Source organism: Scardinius erythrophthalmus, assembly GCF_964197995.2.
Source record: "Scardinius erythrophthalmus genome assembly, chromosome: 16".
NCBI classification, from domain to species: domain Eukaryota; kingdom Metazoa; phylum Chordata; class Actinopteri; order Cypriniformes; family Leuciscidae; genus Scardinius; species Scardinius erythrophthalmus.
This window is the reverse complement of record NC_138236.1, coordinates 14759902-14778024: the sequence shown is the minus strand read 5'-3', so window position 1 is coordinate 14778024 and position 18123 is coordinate 14759902. Positions and strand designations below refer to the sequence as shown.

Sequence of the window (18123 nt, the reverse complement as noted above, 5' to 3'; positions counted from 1 at the left end):
TTCATTTCAAATTCTTAAATTTGATCAATATATTCAATTAAAATAATAAGACACTAGGCTGTTAGTTATACCAATCAAATTAAATAATTTACATTGAAAAATTATAACTGTATTAAATGAGATTATTTTAAATATTTCTGAATATACACATAAGGAATGTTGAAAAGAATGATACTTTATGAAACTAAACCGCCAGTAGGAGGCGGCAGGCGACAGTCTTAATGAGCGAGTCATTGAGTCATTCATTCAAACGATTCGTTCAAAAGGCTGATTTATTCAGAATGAGGCAGTTTATGAATGGATAATTGAATCTTTGACTCAATAGATTCGTTCAAAACGCTGAATCATTCATTAATGAAACACGGCTGAGTTTGCTGTGAGATGCGCTATTGTTCTGTTGTTTGGAACTATTTTCGCTGATGCTGAAACAGAACAAAAACAGTCATTGCATGTAAGTGACTTAATTTTAATTATTTGTTTATTGAACTGTTATGAAATCAGTCTCGGTTTCAATCTTGATGGCATTCAGGAAAACAGCTCTCTGGTCGTGTGTAGCCTAGGCTATATATTGTTTCTTAACTATAATAGCCTATGTTATAAATAACAGCGCGAGCCTCAACAGCGCAACTTTGTTACCGTGGGCATAGATTAGATAGGCTATCTATGACCGTCAGTAGCCTACATTATAGGGCTATCAATCGCCACTTACAATAAATGAAATAAAACAGAATCTTCCTCACGTTTTCAGTGATTCCCTAGTTTTTTTTATTTTTATATTAAAAATTGTTTTAATCAGGGCATTTGTCCGGATGGGCTACAATTCTCTCTCACTTTTCCCTTCAAAAAAGAAAAAAAAAGCGGTATTGTCGAGTCCTTGTTTTCGATATGTTCGATGTTTGCCTTGATTGGTTTTCCCTGAAGAGAATTACGTTATTGAAAACGAAAGTAGAGTGATGCACGTTTCATTGTGTTTTACCGTGATGAGGGGGGGGGGGGGGGGGTGCATAGCAAGTTCAACTTCAGACTAGAGTAACGACGAGACGAGATGAATCCTCCAGTTTCTTGCAGCGCTCCGGTCTGCAACGCTCTGAAAGCTGCCACAGTTCACACCAATGCAATGAGACGGTGCGGTGCATCATCTTGATAGCACAACGACTCTTTGTACTTCAGTCCAACTTCCGACTTTTCGGCTATTTTTTGTAGCTGTATATATCATTTGTTGCGTCTAAATATGAATGAGGATACGGTTATTGATAAATCGAATTGTTATTGTTGTTCTTATTTTCATTTAGGGGGGCTTAGGAACATTTTGGGGTAGCTTCAGCCCCCCTAAAATAGGCCTAACGACGTCCCTGATGCACACCCGAGGTGGTAATGCGGTCACGACGCGAAGCGGAGTTATAGACTATATTATAGACTATAGCCAAATAAATGAAACACAAAACCCTTTTAACAAGTGGGCCTATCAATAATTATTTATTTGTTATTATCTGCAATAAAAATCCGTACTGCAGGACTATCCATTTATTTAGCCTATATTCAGTTGAATTTTCTATTGATTATAATATAGATAGGACTATATACTTTATTTATTAAAATTAAACTGCATGTTTCTATTGATTGTGAAGCTAGACATTGAAAATTGCAGATCAAGCGCATGGGGCTAAAATGCTTTTTCTTGTTATGAATCGTATCCTATTTTCCGTTATTAGAGTTAACTACGCGAAGTGATATGGAACTGTAATGCGGTCAAGACCTGCCTGGAACTACGTTAGCTGTGCGTTTCCCTGAAAATAATGCACACCTTAGAACGTTCGTCAACCAATCAGATCCAAGCATTCAACGGCCCTGTAGTATAAAATTAATTAATGTTCTATAACTACTTGTTTTGGTAAGCAAAAAGAACAAATTAAATGAAAAGTCTTACGTGGCAAATCATGCGACCGGCTGCAGCACACAGAATTTTTTACACTAGAGGTTTTACAAAAAAAAAAAAATACACATCAACCAAAGGAAAAGGTATGCAGTGATTTATTTTTGCACTAGGGGTCACCATTAGATCAGAGCCATAGAGATAAATGGCTCTGCATTAGATGAATCATATCAGAAGAGGCTTATTTGACAAAAGGATGCTCTTTTGGGAGTTTGACTCAATATTATCACTCGTTTGACTTGGACAGATATTAAATCAGAATAATATAATATAATAATATTTAAGATATATCACAAGCAAGAGTGATGTTATTATGAATAAGATATAATCTGATATTCATCAAGTTCTGACTGTGACATTGCTTTAATGTAACAAAAGTCAATATTGGGGAATTTAGACACAGTCAATGATAAACAGTAATTTGTCCCCATCTACTGGCGTAATGATGTAACCTGCATAAATGGTCACTAAACTGGCCTATCACTGTTAAGAACTGTGATTAACTGCTGTAAAATATAGTATAATGTATTTGAAATTGACCTTTTTAGAAATGCAATAAATCTTACATATGAAAAAAAACTATACTCAAAGATTTTCAACAATAGAAACAGATCACCTGGGGAATTTCAAGACCTACAATGTGCAAGTGAAGTTCCTGTTTTAAGATGATATGCTGATGCCAAAACTGACTCAGTCTATCTTTTGCTGAGTGTCTTAGTAAAACGGAAACTCTGCTTTCCTTCATTCTCTATTATTTCCTAAATAACAGAGTGTTATCTGTTAATACAATGCCAGATGGGGAAATACATCCCGGGGCATCATCACTTATCATTAAAGCCAGCAGGAAGTGATTCTCACGGACCCTTCAGTGCAGTGGCTTACCAATCATTTTTGTTAGCCTTCTTTTAGCCAGCTATTTTTGAACAGACATTCTGAATAGTAATTTAGGAAGAGGGCTGCTTTGTTGATGTTCCAGATCCTGAATTTTCCATCTTACACCCCCATTTATATCCCTAATTGAACTTTCCAGACCATGCTAAAACAATCATGTCATGACATTGAGTCAAATAAGACACTCCTGCCAGTTTCTTCTTTTGATTTCTTTTATTGTAAAGTTCAACATTGTTTGACCCCAAACAGAAGCAACTAGAATGGATACTATAGTCACATTTCTGAAAAGTGGATGAATATAGAGGGAAAAACCTTCAATGATGTTTGCCTACTGCTTTTTTTTATAGGTCAAACATGAGGGTTAGTGTAGCCTATAATACCATGTGTAGTGTATGGAATTTCACAAAAAACATGAAATACGTGCGTCCATTTAAGACATTAAATATTGCATTAATTGTATAATGTTTTGTTATGGTTTTTAAGGGAAGTTCTATACCAATCTGTTAAATACAAGATAAACTATACTTTGAAAGAATCGAAAATGAAACAGTGGGAGGGACAGAATACAGTAGGCTAGGCGTAAGCGCGTGCCCACTCCTCGCGCACTAGCGACTGAATTGTCTTGCAGTTGTCACTGTCGCGCGCTCTCCAGCGCATAGGATAGAGATACAGCTAATGGTTACGCGAACACCGGTTTAGCGATCACTTTGGGAGCAAGACTCAGCTTCAAAATTTATTAACAGGTTTATAAAGCATACAAAAGGACGTTCGTCTTTAAAAGAGTCTTCATTTGTCCTCGGAACGCAGAACCTCACTTTCATTAATAAAGTCCAATGCCACTTCTCCAGTAAGGTAAGAAAGTTTTCTACGCTACTCACAATAAACTGCAATGCAATTTAAGACCTTTCAACAATTTTGTAAAGCCTGCTTTTATTCGTATCTTTGTCCTGAAGTTTCCATCTGTCCTGACCTACTTCTTGAAGTAGCCTATGCTTTTGGTGTGATTATGTGATTGCTTTTTCTTAGGGTTCACTTTTAAATGTAATTACAGTTCAAACAATCCATATAATCAAACAAACCAAAGTTGTATAATCAGTGTTAATTGTAAATGCACACGTCAAAACAGGATAAACTTATATTGGTAGTTTTCGTTAGCTCACACATTGTTTTTATTGTTAAAAATCTGAAAAATAGTGGTTTTCTTGTAATTATGGTGCAATTAGGTTGTTGAAACAAAAATGTTGACTTCTTTCAGAACAAATCTTAGACAGATGTCATCTGGAGCAGGTGGAGAAAGACTGATTGTGTTTTTGTCCTCAAAAATAAATAAAAAATCAATGATTTGCTTAATACAATACATTTGTTAAACATTGCACACAGAGTGAATTGAGCTTGATTGCTTGTCATTATACAAATATCAGAGTCATGGTTGTGTAATGTGAAGGACATTAGTGGAATGACACCCTATCCTAAAACACATTTTATCTCATATGAGTCATATCAGAGTCAGAATGTGTTTTTTTTTTTTTTTTTTTTTTTTTGTCGTCGTCGTTAATCCAACAGCATTGCATCCTATTTGAGTGTGGATTCCCCACCTGACATAGTGGAGTGTTAATAGCTTGCAGATACAAGCAAACCCCAGCATCGCCAAACTGGTCAAAAGCACATAAACCCAAGAGATGTTGACCTTGACCTTGGTTCTAGAGGATTCCAGACAATTAAAATTAGTCCACTACTTGTTTCAACATCTTTTTGTTCCAGACCACAATATCCCCTATAAACAGGTCAAACTTATGAATAGGAGCACAGGAAGAATTACTAGTACCTGCCAATGGTTCCACATCTGGAGAGCATGAGACTCTAATTGATTTCCACAGGAGAAACTTTTCACCTTGACAGCAGCATGCTGAGGTGCTCATAAAAAAAACATCTGCTGTTGATATGATTTCTCTTCTGGATCATGTGCACTGGGTTGGCACTGACACTTTAACTGAAATTCTTTGGATTAGCCTCTTGGTTCAGTAGCTGCTTATGTTATTAGGTAATTTATGTCATGAAATTAATTATAAATTAGTAGCTAATGAACTAAACATTTTTCTGTAAAGGAATTCAAAAAAGAAGATTTAATATTTGGGTTGGGTAAATCTCTAAAGTGTCTTTAAAGTGACTTTATGTGAGTTCAGGGCAAAATAAAAAAGCACGGAGAAAAGAACATACGGAGGTCAGTGGTGATGAGATGGGGGGTGTTGTGTTAACGGATGAAGACGATGGGTAATATTTCCACCACATGCTTACATAAGCCTCTCTAACTCATGCTTTTTGCAGACAGAGGCCAGAGGAGGGCTTTGGATCTGCAGGGTTCTGCTTAAAGCTGTTACCAACCCTTTATACGGTACACTTTTAAAAAATAAAGGTTATTTATGGCATCGATGGTTCCATGAAGAACATTTAATATCTACTGAACCTTTTCATTTAACAATAGGTTCTTTAGATATTTAAAATGTTCTTCACACTAAGAACCACTTCCACTTCTTTTGGAACCTTTATTTTTACGAGTGTACTTAAAGTGTTGTTATTTTTCTAATGGATGGAGCATTTTCGTTAACTCATTTCGCATTTTTCTTTGCACATCCCTGTTTATTTTCACTGCAGAAACCCCAACGAGGTTGTAGAGTCAGTGAGAAGATCTCTGATCTGAAAGTTTGTCGGTCTTGGAGAGGCTTGAAGCAGAGCTGCAGTGCTGGCTGCTGGTAGTCATTAGGAGAGGGGAAAGTGATGTTGTTTTGCAGGGCCCATTTGCACGGAAGAAAAGACAAACAACCCATCTAGGGTGAAATATAAAAACATAGCTTTGTTTGTAAATCTTACACAAGTGTATAAGTGGAGAACTCTTGAAAAATGATAATGACACAACCAGCTGTAAAGCTTGTTAAAAATTCACTCCTTCATATTTGGGACTGATATTTGAACCGATCAATTCTACCGCTGTCCTCTCGCCGTCTCAGAGTTGTATTTTAAATCAGGTAGACGACGGGGAAAAATAATAACCCTCCTCATCTTTTCCTTTTGCTTTAGCATTATGGAAAAGGCATATTGGCATTGTGCTGAAGTTTGTCCCATGAGATCCAATCGGAAAATTCATTGTGGTAAAATATGAGGTCAGGACACACTGTCTTTTATGTCTGTAAGAGACAGAAAGAGGTAGATTTGACTATATGCATGTGTATTGTGAGAGAGATTCTTGTTGAGAGACCAGAGAGGTCACTGGTTGACAGACCTGTATTTTCTCTCAAGATGTTTCCTTTTTTTGTTCCTGGTAAACTCCCTGGAGTTCTGCTGAATGAGAGGAGGACTCGGATATTGTTATTTATCTTTCAGACAATGAATTGTAAACACAATGTTCATTAAATCATGGATCCTCAAACACAAGCACATCCGATGCAAATGAAAGAAATATTTAGATGGAAAAAAAGCTTTAATTTAGGTTTGACGCAGATTTTGTTGGCAGCACAGGAAATTACCCCTCTGTTTCCTTTTTTCTTCTCTTGTGCCCAGGACATCCTGAGTCCAGCATCTGGCAAATACCTGCCCTCTTTCTCTGTCTCTCCTTCTAACTCTCATCCTGTTATTTCTGCCTTGTTGTCAAATACATACACGACCTACACAGTTCATAGTCTTCAGATGCGTTTAAATGCATTATTACTTTTATTCAGCAAGGATGCACTGAACTTATCAAAAGTGACATTAAAGACGTTTATGATGTTACTAAAGATATCTGTTTCAAATAAATGCTGCTCTTTTGAACTTTCTATTAATCAAAGAATCATTTCACAAAAATATTAAGTAGCACAACTGTTTTCAACATTGACAATAATAATGTGTCTTTCTTGAGCACCAAATCACAATGATTTCTGAAGGATCATGCGACTCTGAAGACTGGAGTAATGATGCTGAAAATGCAGCTTTGCCATCAGAGGAACAAATTAATTTTTAAAATATATTAAAATAATAATAAAAAGGAGATATTTGAATATTTAATAATATTTCACAATATATTTATTTTTACTGTATGACTGACTTATTTAATAGGCCTGCATTACTAAGCGCACCTTTAAAGTTGACATCCCATTCAGAGTTTTGAAAATGCATTTGGCCAGTATGTCAAGGGGCTATTTAACATTTGAGAAACCTCTAGATTGGGGTTAAAATATTATCTTCATTGTGATGGGAGTGAGAGGAGGAGGAGAATCTAGAAGCATGCAATCCATGGAGTCATTTTAGGGGCAGACAGAGACTGATGCGTTTCTTTTCCTCTGGTGAAAACCTTTTTACTCTCAAATGCAGAAACATCTGGTTGTTTTTTTCAGCTGTAAAAAAGGCGATAAAAAGATGGTTTTAATAAGGAGCAGGCTTCCTCCTCACTGTGCTGAAGGGCTCTGCAGCGATGGCCAGTTGAGTAAATCAGAAAGCTTTAGGAGGAATGTACTGGCAGCGAGTGGACTTCCTCTAGGGAGATGAGTGATGGCAAATGGGTGATGCAGTGATATTGCGTGGTACCAAATCCCTGAATTCCCTCATTCAAACATTTTCCCAGCATTATCCCCATACATTCTGTCAAAAGCTAAGAGAGAAACAGCAGATCTTTAAGCTGGCAAACAGAAAAATATTTTAGCATTGCTTTGCAAAGATATTTTGTTGGAAAAATAACGGCTTTGGTTTCATCACACACCTGGATTCTGTCCTAATGCTTTTTGCCGCACTCCTCTTTGCGCTTAGGGGAGGCTTGGCGTTGTACGTCACACTCGATTGAATGGACCCAGGCCTGGTCCAAATCTCTGAAAATGCAATAAATGAAATTGGGAAAAAATATTAATAAATATACATGTAAAAATAAGGACATGAATTCATTCATCACAGCATCATGATAGCTTTATCATCAGTACAACCTGCAGCAGTTTGTCCATCTGTCTGCTCTGGCATATAGCGGCCACCTCATTCTGATCCAAATGTTTGCTATTCTGTCTCATAAATAAATGGGCCTCTTAAGGTAAATTCCTGTGAGGGACAGCTTTACTATACCCAGGACATGCAGTACTGCCCAGACTCGTACAATACAGAGAAGGGGGAAAAGCACGCATATGAAAAGTTCCTTAACCGCGCAGAGTGAGCTCTGAGCACCATATTAGTGTTTGCAAATAAATTTGCCAGCCAACAGCGTGTTGATTTAGACCAGATGCAGGGGAGGTTGGAGTCTGTTATCTCACTTCACTCTTGTGGCAGTTCATTAACCAAACCAAGGCAAATGAAATGGTGATCCTAGTGAGAGGACTTTAGTGGTACTGCTGTTATATGATGCCTCCTCTCTCACGGAGATGACAAAGACTGTCTGAGCAGCTGTTAACAGAGCAGCGAACAGCTAATTGTAATTAAATAAATTGAACGAACTGTACTTAAATAAGCTACTTTTTTTCTGAATAGTGAAGCTGTGTGGACACTTGTTTTGTCTAAAAGACTAATTACGTTCACAGTAAAAAATTGTGTGATCAATAAGTCATGGCAACTCATCAAAATAATTAAAGCAATTTCAACTTTTTTATACAAGATTCAGTTAAACTTTTAAAGACAGTTTAATTTAATTTAAGTTTAAATTTAAAGGGGTCATAGACTGGATTATTTTATTATTTTATAATGTTTCCTGGGGTGCCCTTATAATGTTAGTATGATTTTAAAATAAAAAATTGTCATAATTTATTAAAAGGCATTTTTCCAAGCCTGATTGTAGCCTCTGATTTGAACGCTCTGTTTTAAGGGGCGGGTCACTGCTGTGATTGGCTGAAATGTTTGCATATGAAATAGCTAGTATTACATGTGGAACTCTCTCTAAAACTTGAGCATTGAGCAGATGACATACAGTCTGTTGATCGCACATGAAATTACACCTCTGGCTTTCACCAAATAACAATGCAAACACGATGTAAATACATTAAAAGCTTCGTTGTACTGTACATTGTAACACTAACAGCGTCATGATTTTGTGATGATTGATTACAATGAGTTTTGGCAGAAGTGTCCAGATAAACTGCGCTGTTTGATTGACAGCTTGGGCAAATGGAAAGGGAGCATTCTTTGATCGCTTTCTTTATATAATTTAATCACTGTTTAAATAAGATTATTTTCATCCTACTAAGAGAAACGACGTGAAGTTGATTGTTGATTGAACCCCACTATCCTAGCATTAGGATAATTTGGAAGGTAATGGTATTGATCCTGTATCGATCTTTTCTCATTCTCATGTCACTGTTCACTAACGCTCCAGTGAGCGGGGCCAAAGCTGAAGTTTGACATCACAAGTCTCCACTTTTTAGATCCGGTCGTTTGCTGGCCTTGGTTTTAAAAAAAAGCAGTTTTTGGAATAACAAGAAAGTTTTGAGTTTTTAAACTTACAGGGTATTTTTATTGTATAACAAACTCTTAACTGACAAAGGATCAAGGAACATTTGAATTCTCATTCTATGACCCCTTTAAGGCAGCAACTGATCTGGTAACACTTTACACTAAAATGCTAACAGAGTAATGCTAACAGAACAGCTCTGTTTCAGGAGAAGCTTTTGTGCGTAGCCTGCATTGTAGGCTACTCTCTTAGGTTCTGGAAGCTGTTCTCCATAAAATGTGTAGCACACAGATAAACCTTGGGGTTATAATGTTCAGGAACAATGTTTAAAATAAATTTTAACCACTCTAAGTTTGTCAGCCAAAACAAATGAGTTTTGGAAAAGGGGTGGAAAAAAGGAGTCTTTTTGACATAGCAGCAGCTCTACCAGTCCTCGTCCCCTTTTTTTTTCCTTTCGTATTCCATGTGCAGGGACTATTTAAATGAGTAACATTGTGAGCACGGGAAAAAGCATTGTAGTCCAAACGAGTCGTTCGTTGTAGTTCTTGGAAAGTGAATTCCGTTAAATAAAATATCACCCTTTGGAGTGACTTTGTTTGTGAAAAGTGAAAAAGCATAATAGGATCCCTTTAACAAACAAGAAACTCTGATTAACGAATTAGTAAGTAATAGTGCTTAGTCGAATGTGGTAGTTCACTATTAGCTAATCAATAACTAAAAATATGTTCATACCTCTCAGAGGACTACTAAAGCCCAAAGTATAGGCTACTTTAGCCATCTGTATGCAATTCGTGCACCGTCCGTGTGATGTAATTTCCGTCACCAGGAGGGTCCTTGGACGTCCGCACACCTCATTCGCGTGCAGCCCAATTTTTGTGACTGCGAGGACGGTGCGCGTACAACAGCGGATGTGTGAGTAACAGTATTCTAAAGTGTTTCCTCTTAAGTCAATTTTTAAAATTGAAATAGGAGGATTTTTTTTACAGTGTTGTTAGATAGACCATTTTGGAGTGGAATTTTAAAGGGTTCAAGATGAAATTCAAATAAAATTATAGAGATGACTAAAATAATAATTCTAACAAAAATCTCTATAAAATAATTACTAAGAATGAGTCATTTTTGGGAGCTCTTTCTGAAGGACCAATCACCTGTATTCATGTTTTCTATTGTAAATTTCACGTTTTGATGTTCGATGTCACTTTAAAAGTCTAGATTTGAGCTCATATTTCTTATGGTATTATTTCACTGCACAATTCCACAGTTGTTACGTTGACGGTGCTGACAGAAGTTGTTTCAGGAAAATGTCCCTCACTGAGAGGTTGCTCAGCTGACTCCACAGCTGTGATTCTGGGTCTCCAGCCTGGAGTGATGTTCCTTTGGGTCCTATTGGGACCGCGGCACTCTTTTTCTCCTCCTTTCTCTCTCTCTCACATGTGTTCTGACAGTACGCCCAGACTCCTGAAGGCCTCACACACATACACAAGCCAGCTCTGCACTCATGGAAATCTGCAATCAATTTAGCCAGAGGAGGGGGCGTCTCAGTAGAGACCCCCCATTTTAAGAGAGCTGTGTATAGGCATACGTGCACGTGGAGATCGAGTATGCTCATGTGTGCTTGTGACGATTGGCTTGGCTGTTTCTTTACACACACACACATTTGTTCAGCATTTCCTCTCTATGGATGACATACCGCATGCTTTGTTGTATTGACAGGAGAAACGCAGCTCATCTCTGTCCTGCAGTCTACTGGCCAATCATTCATGAAGATGTGATGTCTGCAGCACAGCTGGAGCTAAAATTAATTTCAATCTTCTTCCTATCAGACTTTCGACCTAACAATCATTGTGATAGAAATTTCAGAGAGCAATTAACTAAACTGGGTCAGCACAGTCCCAACTGCAATAAGCAAAAGATTATGAGATTTTTAGAGTATCCAGTTTTCCTTTTATCCCTGTAATGGAAGAATATTGTCCATGCTTGTTTACGCTGTGTGTTTTTGGAGAAACAAGGAAGATAAATCCTGTTGAAGCAATGGTCATGATGTCATGTTTGGCTATGTGGCTGAAATTAAGAGGGTAACCTCATCTGTCCCTTAGGGAGAAACAAAAACTGAAAAACATCCTTGTAATTTGTCTCAAAGCCTCTACAGAACTTAAAATCTCAGACCATCCTCTGTGATCTCATTTAATATATGAGTTTCTCATGCCCTGAGTTTGTTTAGATTGAGAATTGCTCACATATCTTAATACCTTGGAGTTCATGGTGTTTTGATGGAGAACTAACAAATAAGCCTATTTTGCACTGATTTTAGTTAAGGGATTATATGTGAAAGGAGAATATTTACATTTATGCATTTAGCAGACACTTTTATCTGACTTACAAATTCAACTTACAATAGGGTAAAATAAAAACAAGTAATAAAAACTCGGTGAGTGTTTTAGCGCAATTTTCTCACCTCATGGGATCACAACACTAAGAGATAGTAAATCTTTTCCTGGATTTTTTTTTGTGCGTTCCCGAGATTAGACCTTCCTTAACATAATGCGAAAACCCGAAGTCTCTAGGTGGTCTGGTTGAGGAGTAGATAGAAGTGCAAGATTGGTGCGCACAGACGCACAGAACAGAAATCATGAGTTAACAAGCGCAATTTTGTCCGGTGGAAAATTGCGCTAAAAATGTCAACAATATCCATAATGCACAATGTCAGGTTTAAAGCTAGACTAGGAAGCAAATAAACTTCAGATCATTCAAATCATACTATCTAAAGCTCTAAACCTACTCTTTGGTTTTAGGTTTGAACATTTCCTCTCAAGACCATCTTTTGAAACGAATGTCAAGTAATAATGAGTTCCTGAAGTGGCTCTGGAACAATGTTAAATGACTCACTCATTCACTCACGCATCTGTTTTGATATTGGTGGGTGGACATCTCTGACCACACACTGGAGGCAGAGGGGAAGAGGAGGAGTAGAGGAAGAAGTGAGTAGGAGGAAGAGGTAAGCTAGGAAACATTTCCGGTGAGATAAGGATGTAAAGAGTCATGCTGCGGTGTTAATTTAACATTTCAATGAAATTATTGTCAAATTCCTGTTCGGAAGAAGCATTCATAACACGAGTAAATAGTCCAGATGTCATAGTTTTGAGTCATGGAGGTGGATGTTTCACTTTACACCTTTCTATTTTTTTTTTTTACAAGAAATCTACAGGCAATAATAACAGTTATAGTTAATTAAATGACTTTCAAATACAAAATTAAAATTAAATTTAAAACAAAAAGAGTTTTTTCTGCTTTGGTTTTTGCCTCTACATGTTCTGGGCCATATAAATTATGGCCCATGTAATTATGGTAGTGCTCGGTCATGTCTTTTTAAAGAGTGCAAACCTCAGAAGTGCCCATCTCTACTTCTGAGGGTTTGGTTTAGCATTGCGACTCTCGCCATGGTTTGTGAACGCGAGTGTGTGCTTTTATGTGAATATAATTTGATTTTGTGTGGTTGGGTTGTGTGCACCTACACGTGAAAAAAAACAGTATGTGCATATATATATAAACCCTGTATTTTTATTTAAATGTGTTTTTCTTTGTTTGGCCACCACGTGCCTTAGGCCCCAGTGAAGCCACAGTCATGTATTCTGTGGTCTACAATGTCTAGCAGGAACCAGCTGTCAAACTGTGAGGTCCCCCACAAGGCCTCAGGAGCTCTCAGCTCCATGCCTTTAAATGGCAGAAAACTTAACACCACTTAAAACACTCAGGCTGATATATCACAACAGACAAAGCCAAAAATAAAGCTTCATCTGTCCATTTTTGGTTGTACTGACCGGTCTCGGCTTTTATCACAAAACACACCCTGATGAGATCCTTTTTTCTGATTATAGAGGACTGTCGTCTTTTCTGACTCTTAAAAACATACATCAGCATGAAAACAACACAACTGTTGCGATGACAGCAGGCATATCGTAGTGTCTATGGGACTGTAGTCCAGGCGTGAGGTCATGCAGATATAGCGGGTATGACATAAGCCAGCTGGACACTAAGGACTAGAATCAGTTACCGCTCACCAACACAAACACACAAGGTCAAGTTTGTGGTCTCTGTTGGATATCTGGAATTAGGCACTTTGGTGTGTGCCGAGCGGTCAGGTCGGTCTTTGCGATTGTGGAAGAGTGGTGTCTGACCACAAAGAGATGGCAAGTGTTAAGAGAGAGAGCGATAAAGAAGGAAGGGCCCCCACATATCCTGTTTTTCTCTTTTTAGAGAAGCTACAGACCAGCCACAGAGTAGAGCATGACATAAGCTTCTATTCCATAGCCAAACCCAACGAGTGCAGACACTGTCAGTCTCACTAAATCCAACAGCTAGATCTGAAGCAGAGAATTAACTGAACGGATGCTCATTTACTCATTGACTTTCTTCTGTGAAGCACTAAAGGAGGAAATTTGCGCTTTTCCAATTACAGTGGGACTGGAGCTTTCTAAAAGAACATAAAAACACCATAAAAGCATTGTACAAGTATAATTTATTTACAAATCATTAAATAAATTATATTTTTGATTGATTGACCGACATTCATTTATTCATTACATTTGAAATAGAAATACACAAATATACCCAACTTAGAATTCTAGTCTTACAAAGAGACTTGATGGTTATTTTAGGAGGCATGGTTTTCTTTCTCATGCAGTTCTTTCCAGGAGTGTTTATATGGTTTCCATCACAATTACTTGTGCAACAGCATGTGAGAGCTGGGTATAGGGGTGTTTTAGCTTAAGGGTTGGCAGACTGCAGCCAACATGTCACTTCATCTGCTAAGAGTGTTTGGGTTTGAGACCTCTGTTACTCATACTGTAAAGAACAGTATTACAAATCCATCTGTGCTGTGAACGGCCATTCCTCTCAAAGTTCTGTGTTTTGTCTTTCTGTTAAATGTAAAAACAGAAACGTGTTGCTGTTTGCAGATTTTATTTTATTTTTTTACAGTATATCATAACCTAACAGCAATGTAAAACAGACAGTTTAAAGCATAGAGATAAAGCTTGGATAGAAATGAGTGTATGTGAAAATTGAACAGCTTCTAATAAGGCCTCAAAGGTCAGAGTTCAACATTCCAGCTATTGCTATACATCATATGTGGAGATTATTCTGTTGTTCCCTTACTAGATGTTGGGGGGTATTTACTGCTAAATTGTAACATTTAAAAAACAAAAAAATTCAAGGACATCAATAATGTAAAATAGTACGTAAAATATTCAATGTACATATGTACTTTGAGAATTTGTAAACAGACAAATACAATAACAGAATCCCAGGCAAAGAGATACATTTGAATGTAATTCTATGAGTTATACACTTATATTAAAAATAAAAATAAAGGATGTCATAATAACAATGACCTATGAATTCAAATTGAATAGTTTAACTCAACTGGCCTGTAGGTTATGGTGAATAATGTCACCATAAAGTCACATTCCAACTGAAACTTATCCATTGTGACTTGAGATGCATCAGAACAGCCTCTAGCTGCCAGTTGATGTATTTTTCCAGTGTAATTATGGCTTGTATGGCTCGTAAGTGGATATTCTGGCGGTTCAGACCCAGCCCCTATATGACGCCTTCCCACAATCCCACCAAACCTCTCTGCTTCTTTGTGGCTGCAATGTTTTTTATGAGGTAGGTAATGTACGTAAACAAAATTGCACCAAGCTGCATAAAACCAGCCAGCAAAAATCATGAAGCGTTTGGCATGCTAATTATTTTTCTAGTAGAGACATAGACAATTATTTTACAGTATGAATCAACAATACAAAAAAGACAGTGGGTTTGCCAAACCCAAGCCTTTACCGTAGAAATACACATCTACACAGTCTTTGAGATTGCTGAAGCATTAAACATGGAAAAACGGGTGGGGTACAGTATTACACTGACTCACTAACCTCTGGTTTATTGATGAGGGGGTTCACTACCCCCACCCCCACCCCCACACTTAAAGACACACACTATGTGGTGCTACACTGAACCCATCAGACCACAGCCAGCTAAACACACTGTGGTGTGGAGGTTGAGAGAGTGTTTTGAAATTCAGGCCCAGATGTTTTATATTATGGGGCTTTTATGCCAGTTTACCGTAACTGAGATTTACCAGTTTAACTGGAGTTAGTGTGTCTGAGCCAGGACTGGGGTTTTGGTCAAATGACAGTCAGCTCTGCATTATTCCTTGACCTCATCTCTCTGTCTGTTTCTGGCAAGGTAAACAACAGTGTGGCAAATAACATACAAGCGTTTTGCCAGAACAGGAGCTGGGTCAGTGGCAGCATCATTATAATAGTCTTATAATCCTTCACTCACTCACTCTCAGTTTGTTGAGATGTTCTGATGAGGTTGTTTTTGCTGAGGTTGAATGTGGATGAAACTGAGTTTGACTTTGGTTTGAGTGGTTACTGTAGTCATGAGCTCTGTCTCTTTCTGGCTTTGAAGATTAATGCAATGTTTAGCTCAAACAATAATGTACAGTCTGGTGATTATGTAAGGGATAATTCACAGCTACCAATTGTAATGCACTCATAGAGGCAAAGAACCACCTGACGCGAAGTTAGGTGTGTATTAAAGTTGATTATCCTGCCTATATGGTCACTTGCCAGCATGGACAAGTTTAAGTTGATGCTTGCAGCACAAAACTGATTAGAATAATAGTTTATTTTCAACATTTATTTTATTTACAGGTCGTTAGATTTAGGATTATGCAATAAAATACAGTTATTTAATGTAACATACAGTTGGTTTACTTCAAATTTAAGCTTATTGGTGGAGAAGCAATCTTATTTTAACATGTTTATGTGCCCCTGAATGTTTCTTATGCATAATTGTCCATGTGTGTGCATGTGATTGTGATTTGTAACACATTAATTTATAACAGTGATTAAACTGACTGGAAATACATCTGCACTATATGATGTTAAGGCGCACCTTCCAGCCAATCAGAATTGAGTATTCAGACAGATCATGGTATTATGCAAAATAAACTCAAGGTGAATCGGGCTTTGTTTTTAATGACAGACTGACTGTACATTATTCTATTTATTATTTATTACCAAAAAAATATTGGTTTGACTATTTTATTTTTTACTTGGTGATTAGCTTAAAGCCTCAGTTTTGAAAAATAGCAACAACTGGCCTAGCCACAACATTACAGTATTAATTATATATCTGCAATCCAATTTACTATTATGCGGACTAGTTAGCTACAGTATATTCTAGCTATTTACCAAATAATTATCCTTATCGAGTCAAAAGATGGTATTGTGGAATTGTAATGAGCTATATTCTAACTTTGATTGGGAAAGTGAAGAGACTGTCAAGTAATAATATACTGTATACCAGTAAACGTAACCCGTAGCATGCATTATTCTTTATTAAATAACTTTAAAAATTAAAATTAAAATGATAAAAAAGTATTTTGCCATGGACAATGAAGAAGTATCATTATCATACAAAAAGTAGTTGACTACTCAATGCTGCAATTAACCAATCAAGCACAGAGGGTAAACTGTTCTCTTTTGTGTTTTTGAAATCTAAAAATTGCAATTTCATATGAACTGCCACAGCAAACAGACAATTTGAGGAGCAGACGCATGACCTCACTCAGAGATAAGCACCATTGGCCGAAGATCTGGTTACTGTGTTCCCACCACTATATTTCTTAAAACAGAAGGGCTGAATACACCGGCTTTCCAGCTGTAGTTCGCTCATTTTCCGATGCGAATGGTCATGAATTTGTGTTCAGTCCTAATTCTTCCAAGTCCTGATGTCAGCTTTGGATGCTCTCTGGAGGGGCAAAGAGTTTTATGTGTTATTTTAACAAAAATACACAAATCTCATTCTTTATTGAAGTGGACTTCTACAACAGTCGATTTAGAAAGACATGTTGAATGTTTAAGAGCTTATTTTTCTAATTTTCCAGTCTTTCCCCAATATTCTTCATTGCAGGTTTGGCAATCAGTATATGTGTTTCTTTGCTTCAATGAGCACGTGTTCGTTGGATCCTGCCAGGATATCTGCTCTTTGCTACATTTGTCAGTGGTCTGTGGAACTGGAGGAGAACTGGAATGATTATTATGAGTTGTTATATGAAAGACTATTTATGCATGTGGGTCCATAGGGTCCAGAGCTATTATGCAACCTTTCTGTCTCTTTCTCTCTCTCTCTCCTTTTTTGTTTCCCTCTCTTTCTGGCTGTCTTTATTTGATGGCTCATTTTTCTTTTCTTTTTCTTTTTCTTTTCCTGTGTCCCTCCGTTCCAAATAATGACTAATATTTTCTCCTTAAATAAGCATGCGGCCCCAAGCGGTTGTGGAGAGGGTCAGGAAAGGAAAGAAGGAAATTTGATCAATGCCATGTGTCCTGTGTGTATGATATCCCTATGTGCCAGTTGTAAATCCAACTTTAATTCTCTTCAATCAGAGATGAAATAGACTTATGAAAAACTGTGCTGCATGTTTGTTTTCGTTTTTTTGTATTTTTTTTTTACATTTCTTTGTGTTCCAAATGTAGTTTGAAAAAAAGGTTTACGGTTCATCTGACCTCAATCGGCCACGTTTCAGGGGGCTGATTACATAATATGCTAAATAGAGAGCAAAGGACTATTTTTAACTTGACACAGTGTCTTAAAACCACAATGCACATGGTGAGATGTTTAAAAAACAACATGAGATGCAACACTACCGCCAAAGCAGGGCTCCAGACAAAAAATTAAATAAAAAAAATAATAGAGCCGTAAGCTCCTAAAATTAAACATATGCCTTTACTTTTTAGTTGAGAAATAACAGAATCCCTCAATAAAGATGGTTGTTTGTTCAGAAGTGCTTCAGTTCAGTGAATGCATAGGTTTTTTTTGTTTTTTGTTTTTTTACAACAAG

The 18123-nt window shown here is 37.2% G+C and overlaps 1 protein-coding gene across 2 annotated transcripts in view; it reads left to right on the top strand.

Moving 5' to 3' along the window:
- The first annotated feature begins 3424 nt into the window (after positions 1–3424).
- Positions 3425–18123, top strand: part of pear1 (platelet endothelial aggregation receptor 1) — a 37363-nt gene continuing 22664 nt past the window's right edge. Inside the window, exon 1 of one of the 2 annotated variants that reach the window (XM_081388416.1) lies at positions 3425–3676. The gene's annotated coding sequence lies outside the window, so the exon portion shown is untranslated. The remainder of the gene's footprint in view (positions 3677–18123) is intronic. The other variant, XM_081388415.1, reaches the window with a different exon arrangement.